The 18,904-nt window shown below is 34.7% G+C and overlaps 1 long non-coding RNA gene across 3 annotated transcripts; it reads left to right on the top strand.

Annotated features, from left to right (window-relative positions):
- Positions 1–59: 59 nt before the first annotated feature.
- Positions 60–17,649, top strand: LOC147833145 (uncharacterized). Of its 3 annotated transcripts, none has more exons than XR_015513677.1 (5): positions 60–99; positions 2,028–2,148; positions 4,817–4,907; positions 5,717–5,801; positions 15,900–17,649. It is a non-coding gene; the product is annotated as an uncharacterized LOC147833145 (long non-coding RNA). The 3 variants fall into 3 exon arrangements; XR_015513678.1 differs by having other exon boundaries at positions 2,028–2,225; XR_015513679.1 differs by lacking the exon at positions 2,028–2,148.
- Positions 17,650–18,904: the final 1,255 nt, after the last annotated feature.

Raw genomic sequence — 18,904 nt, 5'->3', positions numbered from 1 at the left:
CTGCGCTGATTGGACCAACGGTCTCCTGCATAACATGACCTCACTTCCGCTAGCAAAATAACGAGCATTTAAAATTGACTACTGCAAATATAAACGAAGGTAAATTACTTTATTTCGATAGTTTAAATATTGACATTGACCGTGTTTAATGTTTATTATTTTGTCCGTCACAAAACAATCTTCTGTTTCACCCTTTTGTGTTTTTAAATCGCATTTAACATTACAATTTATCAATATGACTAAAATGAAACGGGTTTTTATGTATATGCCAAGGGTAATGCATTTACCTGATCATTTCATGTCATTCTTTAAAAAGCTATTTAAAAATACACACACCCAGACAAACAAATAGGGTTCAAAAGGTTGTGTAACGTTAAAGGTAAAGGCCTGTAAATAAAAAATGTATGCCTAAATGATATTGGAAAAAACTGACATTGCAATATTTTCATTCACTGTGATATATATTGCGATATAAATGCAATTTCACCAGATGAATAGCTTGCTAAAATTGAGTTATTGTGTAGTGGAGCATATCTGCATAAAATATAATTTTAAAGGGCACCTATGATGAAAATAATATTTTCTAATCTGTTTGGACAGAACTGTGTATAGGTATAGTGTGTGTCCACAGTCATATTAAGGTGATATAAAGACAATAGGTCTCTTTTTAAAAAATTTCTTAATGTTAAAATAGGATTTAAATCCCTCCTATTTTGAGGCCCACCGCATCGTGACATAGGAGGGCGGTTTCCCTGTCCACCGAATTGATTGACAGCCGCGTACTAACATGTATTAGTAGTAATACGCATAATCATATCAACAAGGCACAAAGTGTGCAAAGCAACTGGGATTAAAAGATCTGTTCAGCTTTCTGTGATCATCAGTCATCATCAAATGTGATCGAGAGTGAGTTTTACAAGTTTAAAAAGTTTTTAAAACAGTGCATGTTTGTAATGAATTACAGAGATTATGCCGTCTTTATCACCACAACAGCATGTCAGTACAATAATATAAAAGACTCCTCAATCCTGGTTTGTGGACATTAATTCAGGCAGTGTATATTAAATGTGCATTAGGGGATCAGCCTAAATGATAACCGGCTAGCATAATATTTTTTAAATTCAATCTCTCCACTGCTGGCCAAAACCACGCCTCCTGTTATCACAAACACGCACATTAAAGATGACAGAGACCCACTAGATCATGTCATTCACCAGTTAGAAAAGTTTATAGTACTTTATAATACTAAAATTCCCAATGAAAAACTGCTTTATATCTAGCATGTTTTCAGTGTTGCAAGCAAAACTTCATAATGTTCAATATTTCATACATGCAAGGATCGCTGGCCTTACTCTCTCTTACGCGTTTTGTCCTAAATCGACACCTGTGTGCTTAGTGATTGGTCAGCGATGTGCAGGAATTACATTTATTAGTAAGTCACATTTACATGCTGTTTCAGACTGAATATTCAGAGTAGAAGGGTAAACAATATAGAGGGCGCTTCACAGGTTTTCATTGTTCAAAAATGAACCAATGTGATGTGAATATAAAACCAACTTCAGCTCAGTAAAGCAGGCTAGGCAGAATAGCGCTATTTACTGACATTTTGTCGTTAAAGTAAATAAAAATCGATATTATTGATTAGAGGTGTGAACCTATACTGGTCTCATGGTTTGGTTCGGTTACGATTATCATGCCATCGATTTGGTTCAATTCGGTATCTTGGTGCATTGATGATGCTTTCCATACACAGTGTTATATTTTTTGGCGGGGGCTATAACAAGCTGTCTGTTTAAAAACACACATAGACACATAGCATTACACTGTCTCTCACACATACACACACAAACATAGACAGCACCAATCAAATAAACACACACACACACACACGTGCACTTGCTTGCTTGCTCGCTTGCTCGCTCGGGAGCGATATTGTGAGACCGCCCACTCCTGTTCAAATTACACCAGAGTTACAGACCGCTCCCGCGCTTTATTTGGAAATAAATTTTTTTTTGGTCTCGCGACAGTGTACAGGTACAGCCACGGGAATGCAGACTTATATCCAGAAGTATCGTTGTAACAGCCGAGAGGAAAAGAGAGGGAAGGAAAAGTCACACCAGCAGCCGAGAGGAAAAGTCACGCCAGCAGGTGAAATGGGCCACAGAGAGAGAGAGAAATGGAGTTCACTTTCATTCCCTAAATCGCAGAGAAATATGGCTTCTGCTGTAAGTGTCAGTGAAAGACTGTCCAGAAAGCAAACACATGCAGTGAAATTGTGCACAGTTTCTGCGTTTTTAATTAGTTGGCACCTGGGGCCTGTTTCAGAAAGGAGGTTAAGTAAAACTCAGAGTATTTTAACCCTGAAATGAGAGAAACTCTGGGGTTTTCTGTTTCAAAATGGCAGGTTTGTTAAACTTGAGAAAGCAGGGTAAGTCAAGCCTGTTTCTAAAAGAGAGGTAACTTTTACTCAGAGTCAGTTACTGTGGTAACTTACTCTGTGAACCTAACCTGGTCAGGAGCAGGTTTTATTTTCTAAACTCAGAGTTTCTGTCGGTCTCCTCCACTTTTTTAAAGACGAAGCGGTATTTCTCGCCTTAGCCTTTCGTTTCCACCCACCTATTTTAATGCTCATTTTGGATATGTGCATAAAAAACGATTGATGGAAACATCATGATGCACTTAACTTTTAATAATATGCATAAAAAACATGCATAATTGAGCAGGATTAACTTATTCGATAGAAAATATGTGCATAAACTACGATGGAAACACTTTTGCTGAACAAATTACAGTATGTACATTAAAAAAAGGTCTTTTATATGATGATGAAAATGTGTGTGAATGGACAAACCAGCAGGCTGAGCACACTGTAGCACGCCTTAAATGTTGTTTTAGTCATTCTAAAATGGCTTAACTGTTTAAGTATTAGTGTATATTATTACATCTGAGCATCTAGAGCGTGTCAAGAGTCTTCGCGTTTCATGACTTCAAACACCCCACGTGTTCATTGTCTTCTGAGACGCAAGTACATTTATTAAATAAATAATTGACGCAGCTTCTTCTACCACAGTAAATTCTGATTTTACTGTTGATATTTAGCGCCAGTTAATCAGGAAGTGACGATTTTGTTTTCTTTGACTCATTGGATCGCAACGCTGCTTTATTCGCATCTTTTATAAAATATTCCAGTTTTGCACATACATTTATGTAATATATTTGGATCAAAACATAGATATTGCCTACCTTTTAGTCGCACACAGAACAATAAATAATTAGCTTAAATTAATTGACCTTCGACATGTACTGTAACTAGATTAATGGAATTATTATTCTTTCTAAAAATTATTTTTGGTACTGCTTACCTTCTAAATGTTATATCAAACTCTATCACTTGATCAAGAAAAAAAGGCAGACACACAAGTGCACTGTTAAATCTATTAAAACGGATAAACGTGTATAAAAGTAAAAAAGTAAAAAATGTATAAACATCACACATTAAATTACTTATTTTAGTATACTTAAATATTTAAATATTTTAAATGTAAAATTACGCATTAACTTGAGCAGCTGTTTTCCCAGGCTAACTGTCTCTGTTTCACTGATGGTTGCTTCGTTTTAAAAATATATACACTCATTTGCTATAACGTTGCATGATCACTTCAAGTTCAGCTGGAGAAAGAAATGGTGATCTCTTTTTTAAAGATGTTGCCATTGTCACTCGTAATATCTGCGCTCCATTGATAATGCCTTTTAATAGTCAGTGTGCGCGCTTAACTCTGAGTTGGTCTTCTAAAAGTTGATTGACCTAATTTAGATCCGCTATTCTGAAACCGAAAACTCTGAGTTTTTAATCTCTCGGTAAATCAACTTAGAGTTCAAGTTTAAACTCTGAGTTGTTTGAACCTCCTAACTGAAACAGGCCCCTGGAGTGTTGTAAATACTGTGCTCGTCTTCCTCGCGACAGAGAGCATATGAAATAAATGACGTCAGTACATAATAACCGGTTATGATTATTTCTAAACTGATATGGAATTGTCCACGTCTGACAGGCAGGTGGGAACGGTGGGCAGGGAGAACCAGCGTTAAAGGCACAGGCCACAAAAGCAGCTAAATCGTGTTTAGAGTAGAACATTCCAACATTCTAAAATGTATAAATAACTAATCTGCTGTTTTTTTTAAGCTGAAACTTTACAGACACACTCTGGAGACACAAAAGACTTATCTTAAATTTTAAAAAGGGGTGAAATATTGGTATCCTTTAAAATGACAAGCATAGTTAAGTACAACAGTACAAAACAACTACAAAAGATGCAAATAACCAAAGATTTATAATTTTTTTGGGAGTTAAAGAGTATTCAGAAGCAGGAATTAAGGAATCACTATAATAATGATGATAATATTAATATTAATAATAATAATAATCATAACACTATATTGTTTTAATTGAGTACATATGTACAATTGACCTTTAAGCTATAAACGTTTAATTTATTGTTTCCAAATGTTTAGGTTAAAAATTCTTACAGCCAGGCCTTAAAACATATGCATATTATAAACTTTCACTTGAAACATATGTTTTGTAATTACTTCACTATGGTGTTAACGGTAGTATCTGGTCAACTATAATCCTGACTACATTGCAGATCCCTGCGATGTGACTATTATAGACTCATGATATAATACATTGTGCAGCACTAGTAAAATTGTAAACAATGTTCAGTTGTTGTTTTGTACAGATTGATTTGCTTCACAAAATGTATTATCAGGAGCCACTGGTATTTTGTTTTACCTGTATGTTTTTGTTTCACTCTCAAAGTGTTTGTAGCCACGGACATAAGAACCCCAGAAATCTTCTTTAATGTTCGACTAACGACGAAAAGCCTCTCTGCATCTTGGATTGGCCGAAGGTGAGTAAATTAAAGGCATGTGACGGAATCAAATTTTAAATCAAGTGGTGAATCTTTTATTACAATATATGGTGTTATCACAAACAATATTGACAAACTGGATTTCCCCTAACAGGTGTAATATCAAAAAGATCATTTTACATATCAATCACAGATACATTTTGTGTATTGCACTATAGCATAAATGTTCAGAATAAATAAAAAAGTTTCAAACAAATGATTAGATTTAAATCAGATTTATTTTTTTAGCGCTTTTCACAATAATTATCATTCCAGAGCAGCTTAAAATATGCATTAAGTTTCTGTGTATAGAGTGGACTGTATATACACATTAACCTGCAGTCATACCATAAAGTCTTTTGTGCAGCTCTGCACAAAAAGTTTGGTCAAAGGAGAAATGGTCGTGCCCATCTGATAATGGTTTTTCTTGAGGCTTTTTCTTTCACTTTTGTCAATTGGTGAAGTTTTGTTTCTCGCCACTGGCTTGCTTGATTTGGGATTTGTGTAGCTGCTCTTCAGTGTTTGAACTTTTAACAGTGAAAATGAAACCACACGAAACTGAACTAAACTGAACTTCAGCTCTGAAAACTGGACTGACGCAGTTTCGATTTACTAGAACTTCTATGTTAAGCTACTTTGACGCAATCTACATTGCAAAAGCGCTATAGAAATAAAGATGAATTGAATTGAATAAAGTGTACTTTTCAAAAGGTTGATGTATGAGGTCTGTGCATATAATATATTTTCAAATAAGTGGCCTGATCATTACAACAATTAAGAACAATTTGTGTATTGTGTTTTGCTTCAAGACTCTGGGATGTCCTCGTAGGGTCGACAACATCTCTTCAACTGGAGCTGTGCAATCTTTAGACGCCCCAGGATGATCATCTCGAGGTAGAATCACAGAGCAAAAGATCGAGAATTCATGTAGCTGCTGTTTGTAATATTTTAAACAAGAAATATTCATGTTTACATGAAAGGAAGCATTTGATGACAGCTTATTTGAATGTTATCATTTGATTGAATGGGCGTTATTAGTGGTTATCAGCTGATAGATATGGGCCAGTAGGGGCCTTCTGCGCCTACTGGTAGGCTCAGAAGACTGTTATCATCCATCCACATGGTTAATTGGCTAGATCACATCAAATACATTTAACTTCCCATTAATTGTATTTTATCAAAGTCTACCATTACCCCAACCCTAAACCCAGCCGCCACAGTAAAGTAAAAACAGATCTGGATCTGTAGTCTTCTCTATTAGTATAGCTGATAAACCATGTGGATGGATGATAACAGCCTTCTGACCCTACCAGTAGGCACAGAAGGCCTCTGCTGGCCCATATCTATCAACTGATAACCACTGATAATGCACAGTTAATCGAGTGATAACATTCGAAGCAGGTGCTTTATAAGATGCATTTAACTAGAGCATACAGTTGTGGGAATCACTGTCTATATGCTTTGATAAAAAGGTCAATCTTTTAGTCTTAAACTAGATTAAATGAAATTGCCAAATGATTATAAAGTGTAGTAGGTAACAATTTATAATAAGGTCTCATTAGAAATCATTAGTTAATGTTAAATTAACAAACATCAGGAATGGGAAATTACATGTTGCAGTCAGAGATACATTTACACAAGTTACTATTTTATCTTTAGTTTAAAAAGCGAACTAACCAACTAACCAAGTTTGCATTTGAATACTATTGTTTTAAACACTGACACAATTAAATCACTTAAGATTACTGTAAGTAATGCTTTATAACAGGGTGTCTGTGGGGTCTTAAAAAGTCTTAAAATGTCTTAAATTTCCTTAATTGAATTTTGGGCCTTAAAAAGTCAAAAATTCACTGAAATATTGTCATGTGGGTCATAAATCATTTTAAACAGGTCTTAATTTTCCTTTGTTTATGTAAAGCTACCCTATCAGTTCAACACATATCCAATCACCAACAATACATCTGAATAAACTTAAAGCACAACTCTTTTTGTAATTAATATTATAACAGGTTGTTGCACATATATTTATATTTATATATTTATTTTTAATGATTTTTTTTATTAGTATGTACACAACTAGAGTCGGGCAAAGCAGTGGCGCCGCAGTAGGTAGTGCTGTTGCCTCACAGCAAGAAGGTCGCTGGGTTGCTGGTTCAAACCTCGGCTCAGTTGGCGTTTCTGTGTGGAGTTTGCATGCTCTCTCTGCGTTCATGTGGGTTTTCTCCGGGTTCTCTGGATTCCCCCACAGTCCAAAGACATGCAGTACAGGTGAATTGGGTAGGCTAAATTGTCCGTAGAGTATAAGTGTGTGTGTGTGAATGTGTGTGTGGATGTACCCCAGAGATGGGTTGCGGCTGGAAGGGCATCCACTGCGTGAAAACTTGCTGGATAACTTGCCGTGGCGACCCCAGATTAATAAAGGGACTAAGCTGACAAGAAAATGAAATGAAAAACTAGAGTCTGCTTGTTTTGACATGTTATTTAAAAAAATGTGGCTAAGAAATAACTAATTAAAATTAGTTGGGTTTTTTTTATCAGGCAAGTAAAAAGCCAAATTTTTACTGGGACATTAAAAAATCCTTCGCATTTAGCCCTATACAAGTCTAAAATAGCATTTTTGATGGTCTTAAAAAAGTTTTTAAAAGTCTTAAATTTGACTTGGTGAAACTTGCAGAAACCCTGTACAAGTAGTCACCTTGTAATGTTATCAGAGTTAATGAACAAAAGGCTTATCAGAATCTTTTTAATCAATACATCAGTCATGTCATAGAAGGCCAGATTAACGTAATTTTTGTTTGAAAATGATTAGTCTTGAAGTATATGCTGTGATGAAGACACCTACCAATACAACAATCTGAAAATTCTTCAAAGGCTTTCTAAAAGTTTAAATAATACTAAATATGATTAGATATTACATATTTATTCATAGTCATTTGAAATATCTATGATGAAAAATATCATGCACTTACAGTAACACAATATATTGAATTGTTAAATACCGGCAGGTCTGGTGAGAAGGGTCTAAATGCAGAGTGGGTGAAGTTACAATCTGAGCTGCATGCAATGCTTTTAATGTGCACAGCAAACCCCACCCCATTAGTGCACCGTGTCTGACATTGCAAGTCTGAGATATGTAGTCTCAGCTTACATATGCAAGACTGCATCCAGATACTATTGGGTCTGGTAAATTAACAACAAATTCTCTTTTTCTGAAGGATTTTTTTTACTATGCTTTTAAGTACCTTATATGTTTTCAGTACTTTGTATAGGCTTAGCATGTTTTTTTTTTTTACAATTACATTACATAAAAAATGAACCATGGTATTATTACTACAGATAACACAAAACAAAATTATATAGTTACACTCTTGTAACCACAAATCATTGTTTTGCTTTGCTAACTGTAGTTTAATCATGGCGTTGGTAGTAAAACAAATACATATGCAAATGGAAAATTCAGCAAAAACAAAACAGTTACCGCACTTTGATTAATTTATGTAAAGCTGTATCAAACCCCTTGAAGCTATTAATATGATACGCTGATATTAAAACACTTGAAACACGCTCGCATTACATCTAACTTTTACCTTAATAACAGTAAAATATACATGTTGACAAACTATAACAAGCACAGTATAACTATAGCACAATAACACACAGTGTTTGTATATATATTCAGCATTTGTGTAATTACAATGTAACAAAGACACTTTGTTACAAATACATACCAATCTATACATTTTATAGCCCTTTCTGTGTCAAACATTAAGAATTTTAAAGGTTATTACCAATTACCCAAATAAATTTTGGGTTAAATAGGGATATTTATTTATTTATTTATTTATTTATTCAGTTATATATTTTACAACTCAGCCTTCGGGTTTTTGCATATTTCACCCAACATTGAGTTGAAGCAGTCCATCATTTTCACAGTACCAGCGTTTTCTGTGTAGCCATGCGGTTAATATTATTAACTATACTTAACCTTTCTATATGGTCAGTGTAACAAAGCGTAGTTTGTTTTGAGTGATGATGACATTGCTCTCCTTGTTAATCACTTCCCCTGTCAATCAAAGTAGCATCAGATTGTGGTCAAAAACGTGACCTCTAAGACACATTGAAGGGTTTTGACACTGGTTCAGTATCTATCATATTCAGCGTCGGCCGTTTCACTCTTTAGGCGATATTGTCAGACGGCGCTCACCACTCCAAGTTTTTCTACCAGGGAGCGTTTTGAAAGGCAGGCTGCCCGTTTATAGCAATACCGACTGTCAAACAATAGTGTAAGGGCAATAGGGATGGGAAGCTGCTCACAATGGTGCTCTTTTCTGTCCCGAGAAAGTGTGGGAAAATCTCCCTCGTCTATTCATACATTTTTTCTTCTTTTTTTCCATATAATGAGGAGACTGATGAACGCAACAACTAAGAAAAAGAACAATTGCCATCAGTGACAAAGCACAAGTGCTCGGTGCTGAACCCTGTAATGTCTTCTGGAAGGGTTAATCATTTTAGGAAGGGTTTTGGAGACAAACCTTTCAGCTCCAGTCCTTTCTGTGGCGCTCTTTAATTCCTGCAGTGGGAAGAGAACTGTAACACTTGACATCCTCTTGCACTCACTGCTGTTTGAGCATATTCCCACGCAGCGGGACGCATGAGGAGGAGAAGAGGCTTGGGTTGGCAGCTTAGATAATCCAGGCCTTTAGTGGATGATATTTTAGACATTACTTGCCAATGTGTTTACTGTACATAGGTGTAAAAGCTGATTGTAATTGTTGTGTGGGTGGCTATGGAAAATTGCCTGCTATATGACACTTCTGGACATTTTTCAAAAATGTCTTTTATTATTATTATTATTATTATTATTATTATTATTATTATTATTATTATTATGTATACACGATTATCATTAATAATAATAATTAGTATATCAATTAGCATGCAAATATACATATGGTTGAGGTCAAAATTATTAGCCCTCTTGTGGATAATTTTTCAAATATTTCCCAAATTATGTTTAACCGAGCAAGGATTTTTTCATAGTAATTCCTATAATATTTTTTTCTTCTGGAGAAAGTCTTATTTGTTTTATTTCAGCTAAAATAAAAGCAGTTTTCATTTAAAAAAAAAAAAATCACTTTAATATGATTTGCCTAATTACCCTAACCTGCCCAGTTAAACTAGTTTAGACTTTAAACTGCATTTTAAGCTAAGAAGTTTCCTGAATGTTATGGATCGTCATCATGGCAAAGATAAATTAAATCAGTAATTAGAATTTAGTTATTAAGGCTATTATGCTTAGAAATGTGTTGAAAAAAATCTTCTTTACAAATTGTTGGTGGGGGGGTGGTAGGTGAGTGGAATATATATGTATATATTGATAACTGTTATGATAACTGTTTTTAATATATTCTTGTGTACTTCATTCCTACGGCAATGCTAATTCTTCAGCATTATTTCTCCATTTGTCAAAAATGTCCTTCAGAAATTTTACTGAGGTGATTTGGGGTTTAAAAACACTTCTTATTGCATTACATTAATATCAGAGTTGACTGCATTTTACTGCTGTTTTACTGAAACAATGCTATACAGTGATCAGTATATGTAAGTGCACCCCTCATAAATCTATCTTTTAAATTTATATTTTTAATATGATGCTATACAATATTATATTTGTGCATTTACATTAGATTAGTCAGTACTGGAGCCAAATCTGGAGCTTATCCAACAAAATAACTTACGATAACGGTCCAAAAACTTGTACACCCAAAATGTATAAGTTATAGAAAAATATTAAATTAAAAAATGGAAAAATTGAGTTGCAATTTTGTTGGTTTTATTTAGTTTGAAATATTTTGCTTGAATTTAATTGTATAATATTTCTATTTGTAAGTATGTTTAGTGACTAAAATGTTATTTGAATAAATATATCTGTTTAATAAACTAAGGCAACGTAGTGGCGCAGTAGGTAGTGTTGTCGCCTCACAGCAAGAAGGTCGCTGGTTCGAACCTCGGCTCAGATGTTTCTGTGAGGAGTTTGCATGTTCTCCCTGCGTTTGCATGGGTTTCCTCCGGGTGCTCCGGTTTCCCCCACACCCCAAAGACATGCAGTACAGGTGAATTGGGTAGGCTAAATTTTCCATAGTGTTTGAGGGTGTGTGTGTGTGTGTGTGTGTGTGTGTGTGATTGTGTGTGTGTGTGTGTGTGTGTGTGTGTGTGTGTGTGTGTGAGTGTGAAGATGTTTCCCAGAGATGGGTTGGGTTGGGCATCTGCTGCGGAAAAACCTGCTGGATAAGTTGGCGGTTCATTCCGCTGTGGCAACCCCGAATTAATAAAGGGACTAAGCCGACAAGGAAATGAATGAATGAATGAATGTTTAATAAACCTGCTTTGTTTAAATTCACCAAAATAAATTGTCTATATTCACTGAGAAATGGATAAAAATATTAGTTTTAAAATGGGCTGTACTCAATAATGCTGAGCACTGTATATGTTTTGGAAATTCTAACAAACAGCATTTATTAATTAAAACAGAAATAGTTTATAACTTTAAAAATTTTCACTTTTGATCAATTTAGTACACTCTTGCTGAATAAAACTGTATAAAACATGACACCTAAATTAATAGTTAGATTTATTACATTGAAACTATCAAACATGTGTTGGTATTGCTGACAGGTGGGGTTAAATGAGGATAGTGGCACAGTATGAAATATTTAAAATGACAAATATTTTGCCTTTAGTTTCTTGCACTCCAGAGTTTTAAATCTGTTAGTTTTTAAAGTCTGTTTAACTTTATTCATACTTAAACTTTACATTTGCAGTTTACTTTGCAATTCTCTCATGCGTTTTACTATTTTGTTGTTTAACTTACATAATGTAGACCTGACCTGTTGCAGCTGGAAGGGCATCCACTGTGTAAAAGATATGGTTGAATAGTTGGCGGTTCATACCGCTGGGTTCAGAACCCCTGATAAATAAGAGACTAAGCTGTAGAAAAATGAATGAACGATAAGACTCGGCAAAACAACATATTAAAATCAAAAATAAAATAAAAGATGTAATCAAAAACAGAAACTGTGGTACAAAATGCACAATTATGGTTACACTAATATAATTCATTTTAGTATGGATGTAATAATTGTTTGCCTTTATTTTTGCAGAAGAAAATTTATTCCAGATGTCTTCAAACAGAAACAAAAGCAATGTTAAAGTGTAAATAAAATCGGAAAACTAACCACTGGAGGGGAACATGCTCCAATACATGAGAACAACAACATCAAATAGTTGAATAGGATTTATTAAATTGTGTTACTTCGATATTTATTTTAAGAATTATTATATATATATATTATTTCTGAAACATTGTTAAAATAATTTTTTTGGTTGGATTTCTCCTACAATCATAATTATTGCGCTAAAAAAATGTTTGCTGTTTGCTCAAACTACTCATTTTAAATGAGCTCAAACAACACAATTCTTTAGTTTTTTTTGGGACAACTTAATTGTTTTATGTTCAATCCATTTACATTTGTAAAAACAAATGTTAACTTGATCCCTTCATGTTGTCCCAATTCAAATTGGTTGTGTAGAACCCAGCATGTTTTGTGTGTGTAGTTTGTCAGCAAATAGATCTTTTTGTCAGAAATCAGTATTGTAAACTATTATTGTAATAAACAGTATTGTAGTACTCTCAAAAAAAGAAAAAAAAACTCATCGAATGAACTCAATTTAAATAAGGGCAGGATTTCCATCTAATAAATTTGTTTATTCTTTCATTAATTTTCTTTTCAGTTTAGTCCCTTTATTAATCTGGCATCACCACTGCGGAATGAACCGCCAACTAATCCAGCGTATGTTTTACGCAGCAGATGCCCTTCTAGCTGCAACCCATCACTAGGATACCACTTATTTACTCGCATACACTAAGGACCATTTAGCTTAATCAATTCACCTATACCACTTATCTTTGGACGTTTTGGGGAAACCGGAGCACCCGAAGGAAACCCACATGAACAAGGGGAGTACATGCAAACTCCGCACAGAAATGCCAACTGACCAAGCTGAGGCTCGAACCAGCAGCCATCTTGCTGTGAGACGATTGTGCTACCCACTGCGTCACCGTGATGCCTGGTAATATCATGCGAGTCTATTATCGTGTCGTACATTTCGAAGTCTCTTAGTTTTATGTGAAGTTATCCTAAATGAACTAAAAGAGTAATTTTTAAGCATTTCATGAGTTACATATACAGTTGATTGAGACTGATCTCAGAACTAATTATAGGACATTTATTGCTCACCGAGCAAAGCAACATACTGCATTTCTTTCTAATTAAGCAGCCAACACCTAAAGCATGTGTGCTTTTGCAAGGTGGTAATCTCAAAACTCAAAGCATTACATGAAACTCTTCTAAACCTTCAAACTAAAGTAAAGATTAAAAAGTCTTTCCTTTAACATATTAAATTATATATATATAAACCTAAGATTACTTTTATTGTCAACATTTCCCCTCTTTTAATTCAATCCCACAGTAAGCATGCTGTGAACTACAAATCCTCTATACAATGTGTCACAAAAGTGAGTACACCCCGCCCATTTCTGCAAATATTTCTTTATATGTTTTCATAGGCCAACACTGCGGAAATGACTCTTTGACACTTTGAAAAGTAGTCAGTGTAAAGTGTGTATAGCAGTGTAAATGTATTGTCCTCTCAAAATAACTACAAATACAGCCAATAATAGCTGAACCCCTGGCAACAAAAGTGAGTACACCCCTTAGTGAAAATGTGAAATGTCAATATTTTGTCTGGCCACCATTATTTTCCAGCATGGTTTTAATTGTCTTGGGCATGGAGTTGACCAGAGCTACACAGGTTGCCACTGAAATTCTCTTCCACTCCTCCATCACAACATCATGGAGGTGGTGGACATTTGACACCTTGTGCTTCTCCACCTTCCTTTTCAAGATGCCCCAGAGGTGTTCTATGGGGTTTATGTCTGGAGACATGCTTGGCCAGTCCATCCACCTTTACCCTCAGCCTCTTTAGCAAGCCAGTGGTCATCCTGGAGGTGTGTTTGGGGTCATTATCATGCTGGAACACTGCTCTGCAGTCCAGTTTCCTGAGGGAACTGCTTCAGTATGTCACAGTACATGTTTGAATTCATGTTTCCCTCAATGAAATGTAGCTCCCCAATGCCAGCAGCATGCATGCAGCCCCAGATCATGACACTCCCACCATCATGTTTACTGGTAGACAAGACACACTTGTCTTTGTACTCCTCACCGTCTTAGACCACAGGACATGGTTCCAGTAATCCTGGTCCTTCGTTTGCATGTCTGGCGCAAATTGTTTGCAAGCTTTCTTGCATCATCTTTAGAAGAAGCTTCCTTCTAGGACCACAACCATGCAGACTAATTTGATGCAGTGTGCGGCATACAGACTGACAGGCTGACCTCCCATATCTTCAATCTCTGCAGCAATGCTGGAAGTATTCATCCTTCATCCTGTTTTTTAAGGACAATCTTTGGATGTGACAGTGAGAACGTGCACTCTGCTTCTTTGACCGGCCATAGCGAGGCACTGAATGGTCTTGGCCACTGTGCTGCAGCACAGTTTCAGAGTGTTGGCTGTTGTCTTATAGCCTAGGCCATCTTTGTGTAAGGCAATTTGTTTTTCAGGTCTTCTGAGAGTTGTTTGCTATGAGGTGCCATGTTGAACTTTCAGTGGCCTGGTTGAGAGAGTGGAAGAGCTTTTATACCAAATTTAACTCACCTGCTATCTGTGGATACCCAAGACAGTGCAACACTTATGAGTTACATGACACAGGGGAAGAAAAATGACTAATTGTGCTCAATTTTTACATTTTCACTAAGGGGTGTACTTACTTTTGTTGCCAGGGGTTCATCTATTTTTGCTGTATTTGTAGTTATTTTGAGAAGACAATACATTTACACTGCTATACACACTTTACACTGACTACTATTCATTGTGTCAAAGAGTAATTTCTGCAGTGTTGTCCTATGTAAAGATAAAAATAAATATTTGCAGAAATGGGAGGGGTGTACTCACTTTTGTGACACATTGTATAAAAATCTGGTAGTTGGACCAGCACAGTACCTTCATGTTGTCTGAACACAAAACACGTAAGTGAACCTAATGGCTTACAAATTTAAGTGGACTGAACATAAAAAAAATAAACTGGCCAAAGAAATTACAAGAATTGTGTTGTTTCAGCTCTTAAACAGGTAGTTTGAACAAGAAGCAGTAATCATGTTTTTAAGTGTAGTTTCTGTAAACAACTGTAAAATTAATGATAGTCAGTATTTTTTATCAGTTTCAATCAATCAATCAATCAATCAATCAATCAATCAATCAATCAATCAATCAATCAATCAATGTCACAGTTGAATGTACAGTATATTTACTAATAATAATACAGTTTTTTATTACTCTTGTTTTAATGAAACCCATTTTCATCATTGACCCACATGTTGGTAATATTATTATAATCTATATTACTGTATAAACAAGTTTCCTAACTGTAGACCTATTCATAAACTGATCAGCAGGAGACTTTTCTTTATCTTTACCCTTTATTTCTAATGATACTTTATCATAAATCATGGACCAAAACATTCGCTCTCAAAAGCACTCAGAAATGACATTTGTTGAGATTCAAGCGCTTTACAAGCATACAATTCTTATACATTCTCCATCTGAATGATTGTGTTGGGGTATTCAAAAAGGAAAGTGGCCTTTTTAAGTCTCATTTACACTGGAAAAACATGAAAAATTATCCAAACAGGATCACATCAATTTGTGTGATTGTCGAAGGGCAGCTTAGAACAGAAGTTACACAATCTGTTTTATTCTGCAACTCTGAGCAAGAAACATGCAAGATCAGATCTAACGTTATTGTTTCATATTTTCCCATATATCTCCTAGTTAAAATACCTTTTCTTTGCATCTACTTTCTTTCCCTCTGTTTTACAGCAAGTAAAGGAGTGTTTGGAAAAATCCCTCACAAGGTCTATGGGGAGTGTGAAAGAACCTGAAAGCGAGAGGGAGTGTGCAATTCAATTTAGAAATATCCAAGACATGGCTAATATGCTATAGTGACCTTTCATCTATATCTGCTGTACAAATAGTTTTTGAAATGATCAGATTTTGCTAGAAAAATGCAACCTTGTCTAACATGTTTTCATTTCTTCAAAAGCAACTTTTAGATATATTACACAAACCACATTGTCCAATCTGAAAGAATCTGTGTATTCATGTTGCGTCTATATTTTTTTTATTTGTGTACGTTTCCTAAGGTTTATGTAAGGGCAGCACGATATTGAAAAAATCTGACGTTGTGATATTTTGTTTTGTTATATACATACAGTTGAAGTGAAAAATTATTAGTCCCCTTTTATTTATTTATTCTTTTTTTAAAATATTTCTTAAATTATGTTTAGCAGAGCAAAGAAATTTTTACAGTATGTCTGATAATATTTTTTTCTTCTGGAGAAAGTCTTATTTGTTTTATTTTGACTAGAATTTTTTATATTTTAAAAATCATTTTGAGGTAAAACTTATTAGCCCTTTTAAGCTATTTTATTTTTTAATTTTTTTGATTACAGAACAAACTATCGTTATACAATAACTTGCCTAATTACCCTAACCTGCCTAGTAAACCTAAATAACCCAGTTAAACCTTTAAATGTCACTTTAAGCTGTATAGAAGTGTCTTAAAAATATCTAGTAAAATATTATTTACTGTCATTATGGCAAAAATAAAAGAAATCAGTCATTACAAATGAGTTATTAAAACTATTATGTTCAGAAATGTGTTGAAATAAATCTTCTCTCCGTTAAACAGAAATTGGGGAAAAAAATAAACAAGGGGGCTAATAATTCAGGGGGGCTATGTAGAATATAATTTCAGCAGATGATTTGAAAAGCTCTATTCTGAAAGATTTCATTTGTTCAGATCCACTGAAATTATGAAGCCATTTTCCATGTGGTGCATCTGCATAAAATATAAAAAATAACAAGCATATACAACAATGACAAAGCAAAAATTAAAAGTTAAATAACCATCGCTTTATGGTTTTCTGGGGACTTCAAAAGTGTCGAAATATACAAATTTTACAATTAAACGTAAAATAACATGGTCATCATTGTATAAATAATATTTAATAATATCTTTATCAAAATGGCATAGTGGCTCAGTGGTTAGCACTGTCGCCTCACAGCAAGAAGGTCGCTGGATCGAGTCCCGGCTAGGCCAGTTGGCATTTCTGTGATGCGTGTGAATGTTCTCCCTGTGTTGGCATGAGTTTCCTCCAGGTGCTCCGGTTTCCCTCACGGTCCAAACACATGCGCTATAGTTGAATTGAATAAACTAAATTGGCCGTAGTGTATAAGTGTGTGTGAATGTGAGAGTGTATGGGTGTTTCCCAGTACTGGGTTGCAGCTGGACAGGCATCCGCTGCATAAAACATATGCCAAAATAGTTTGCGGTTTATTCTGCTGTGGCATTCCCTAATAAATAAGGGACTAAGTCGAAGGAAAATGTATAAATAAATGAATTAAATAATCAAATTCTGTGACGTGACAATTCCGGATACACACATTGCAATGTCGATTCTCAAACAATATTTTGTACAGCCCTAGTGTATGTACAGTGTATCTAAAAGAATGTGTAATGTGAAATTAACAATACTAATAAATATCAAGAACTTCTTGCCGGCAAAAACATGGTGGTTAAACAATAATGGAAAAGTGTACTGCACTGTGCTCCATGTGAATGATTTTTGCTCTAAGTAGCCTTCTAAGATTGTTTTTAGTGTTTGAACTGAATCAAGACATTTCACTTATGCAGTTGTCAGAAGCTTTTATCCAAATAAACTTAAACTGCATTCATGGTATAGATTTAATTAGTTCTTATGTATCAAACTCATCTTGGCGTTGCTGCACCTTTGTTTCGTGTTAAAGCTACACAAAAGAGGATGAAAATAATGGAAGTGTATATGATAGTCAAATTTCTTAAAAGATTTAGGCAAATGACTTTTGACAAATCATTTTTTTTAATTTAACTGAATGGAAATGATGGCAAAAGGGAGTCTATTACGTGTTTTTTGGTTAATCTGAAGGGTGTTTATGCTACACTTTTTTGTAACATTCTAAACCATAAAGTGAGTGTAGAAACCAAAGGTTAAATAAGTTTAAAGCTAAAAGTGAATTAAATGATCATCCTCACTTTAATCCCCTGAAAATCTGGTTATTTTTGATTTCAAATTATGGTTTTCAGATTTTAACTTATTTTAAATCAGTTTTTTTTTTAATTGATACAAAACTTGTTAAAGGCTTTACCAGTCACCAAGTGAACAATCAGAATCAAGCAATGAACAAAGAAATCAAACAATTAGACACAATTCTCAAAAGTGTTTATTGGTCCTGACAAAAAAATGTCAAATATTCCTCACAGTCAAAAATGGCTGCATTGTAATAAAATGGTAAAATGCATTTTATATAAAATTTGAAACTAATAATATTGTACATTATTTACTTATTAATCTTATTTGCTTTAAATTTTTGGTTGTTGTTCAAAACGGGAAATTTCAAAGCTCAAAAAAAAAAAATCTAATTAATCAATCAGTACACAACAGCACCGCTTTTCCACTTAAATTTGGAACTCTATCTTGAGTTGAATTGGTTGTGCTAAATGTTGCTTACAAACCTGTGTTTTTGGACTGCTATAGGAACCTATAAGAACATTTTTTTCTAGTCTACTTCAAACATCCACTCTACGTTATGAAAAACAGCAGGATTCTGTATGTGGTGAAGATAACCCTTTTGTGCTATCAGTTTTGAATTTAAAAAATTGTCTTGAAGCCAGCACACACACACACACACACACACACACACACACACACACACACACACACACACACACACACACACACACACACACACACACACACACACACACACACACACACACACAATTA

Source organism: Danio rerio, chromosome 17 (genome assembly GCF_052040795.2).
Source record: "Danio rerio strain M-AB ecotype USA chromosome 17, GRCz13ab, whole genome shotgun sequence".
Lineage (NCBI taxonomy): Eukaryota > Metazoa > Chordata > Actinopteri > Cypriniformes > Danionidae > Danio > Danio rerio.
The sequence above is the reverse complement of the archived record's forward strand: the minus strand, read 5'-3'. Positions and strand labels throughout refer to the sequence as shown.